The sequence below is a fragment of the Triticum dicoccoides genome, chromosome 4B, assembly GCF_002162155.2.
Source record: "Triticum dicoccoides isolate Atlit2015 ecotype Zavitan chromosome 4B, WEW_v2.0, whole genome shotgun sequence".
In the NCBI taxonomy this organism is placed as follows: Eukaryota; Viridiplantae; Streptophyta; class Magnoliopsida; order Poales; family Poaceae; genus Triticum; species Triticum dicoccoides.
This window is the reverse complement of record NC_041387.1, coordinates 567720902-567723363: the sequence shown is the minus strand read 5'-3', so window position 1 is coordinate 567723363 and position 2462 is coordinate 567720902.

Genomic DNA, 2462 nt, shown 5'->3' with positions numbered 1-2462 from the left:
CACCCCATAAAGGGCTTTAAAAGAATTGCCACCATCGGGCGTCTAAGCGACACCACATACAGGGCTTTAAAAGAAATGCCACAGTCGGGCGTCTGAGCGACACCACATACAGGGCTTTAAAAGAAATGCCACAGTTGGGTGTCTGAGCAACACCACATACAGGGCTTTAAAAGAAATGCCACAGTCGGGCGTCTGAGCGACACCACATAAAGGGCTTTAAAACAAATGCCACAGTCGGGCGTCTGAGCGACACCACATAAAGGGCTTTAAAAGAAACAATCATAGTGAATATCCCGGTGGTAGAACCATCCCAGAGATACTCGATGATAACAGTAATGTCACGGGTTAGTCAGCAATAATAATAATCATAATATTCACAAGTAACAAGTAGTAATTCCCGTTCTGGTTTAACAGTTTCACCTCCGAAGACCGACACTAAGACCGACACTTGACCCATCCCAGACTGTAATCCTTAACCATGGACACGACTATTCGAATAGGTTTAATCTCTGCAGAGGATGTACTCTTTACCCACGAGTAACGGATTTCTTTTGTCCATCGGGACTAATTCCGTCTACGGTCTTTTTGTTGAAAACCACCTAACTTGCACACACCAGCTTAACTCACACGTGTCTGGAATCACCCACGACACCTGTCAAGCAAACTCTAAGTGGGGAGGCTACAACCTCACGTAGCATGGGATCAAATTTATATCGCGCGCTCTAAGGGGTGGCCTCCCCTCTCGGTCTCAACCGGAAACACCCATGCCCCCGGACCAGGTGGCCTGCCTACCAGCTACAACCGGTATCTTCCACCCTAGCCTCTCTGTACAGTGTGTGCTAGAAAGAGGTTGACAACTTACTGAACCGTTCTCTACTTGTTGTAGAGATGAGTGGTAGTACGAAACAAGTATGGGGGTTACTGGAACAAGACTCGATCTATGGTCGACTCAGGAGGTTTAAGTATTCCCTGCATGATTAGCATAATGAATATATATCAACCAACAGAGTCACCGCTCATATCACCTTACCATGCCATACCAGACATAACCGTCTCGACGGAGACCGGCGACAAACTCATGCCTACCCAAGACAGAGGTTTTCTTGGGTTCCTGCCGGTATTCATGTAAGGCACATGAGGATGAATATCATCACAAGTGTGTTCATTTCCAATAGCATGGAAATCGCTAACATGCACCCATGCATATGATCATATCACATGAAATAACAAGTTTCTCCAAAGTGAGGTGATGTTATAAACGTGTCATCAAAAACACAAATATATTATGCCGGGGTTCGGAATGCTTGCCTTCAAGTTGTGGGGTGGTGAGGTGCATCCTAAGGCTTTTGAAGGCTTTCTCCTCTCTCCAACATCCTAATAAAAATATTTTTGAATCAATAAATAGTTTCAAAAAAAGTACCAAAAAGTTGTCTGCAATTTTTTGAAATAAATATTAAAATAAACTAGACAAAATTTTAAAGAAAACAGAAAAAGAATCAATCAAAAATCCTTCTCTGTTTAAAAGTTACAAGGGTTTTAATCCAGGGACCTTTTGGTAATGAACAGAAAACTCTCAGGGGGCAGAATAGAAAAGTGCAGAAAACGATTCTGTTTAGAAAGCGCATTTGCCAGAATACGCTTTCAGAAAACGGTTCGTTTAAAAGAAAAAGAGAGGCTGACAGGCGGGTCCCACCCGTCAGGTTTGAAAATTCAAACGGGAAAGACATAGCTCATCGGAGCCCGAGAGTTGCGGAGGTCGCTGGCGGCGATCCACGGCGAGGCAGGAGGATCGGAAGGTACCTCCATGTTCAGGGCGTCATTCCGCGTTGGTTGGTAGTGGTGGTGGTCGCCGGTGAGCACCGCGTCAACGGCGGCTCCTGCTCTGCCGGACGGCGGTTCGGGTGGTCGTGGGTCTCGTCGGAGAGTGCTGCGGAGATGAAATTGAGGAGGGGGTTAGACTTGCGGTAGCATGAGGGGGTAGTTGACGTGATTAGGGCGCCGGAGATGGCCTCACCGGAGTGAATCGTGGTGGAGGCCGAGGCGGAACGGGGCGGCCGGAGCGGGGGAAGAAGACCTCCTCGAGGTCCCCCTGGTGGCCTCGCAGGGTGCTGGTGAGGTGCAGAGGGGGTGTGTGTTCGAGGGCGAGCTCAGGAGCCCTTTATATAGGCGGTCCGAGGCGGTGGCTGAGAACGGGGTTCTCCGGCGAAGTTTATGGCGGCGCAGGGCATTGGTCGGGGTGGTTTAGGGGTTGAGCGCCGTCGTGTGGGTCCACTGACTCCATTTAGGTGCTAAGCGAGCTCGAGTTAGGCGCTTTGGGGTGAGCTCGACGGAACGGGGCGGCACGGGCCCGTCGGCGGCAGGGAGCACGTTCTGTGCTTGCCGGGCCACGTCGACGGTGCCACGGGCATGCGCTGGCATGGCAGGGACACGCGGAGAGCTAGGAGGCGATGGGCGACGCCGAA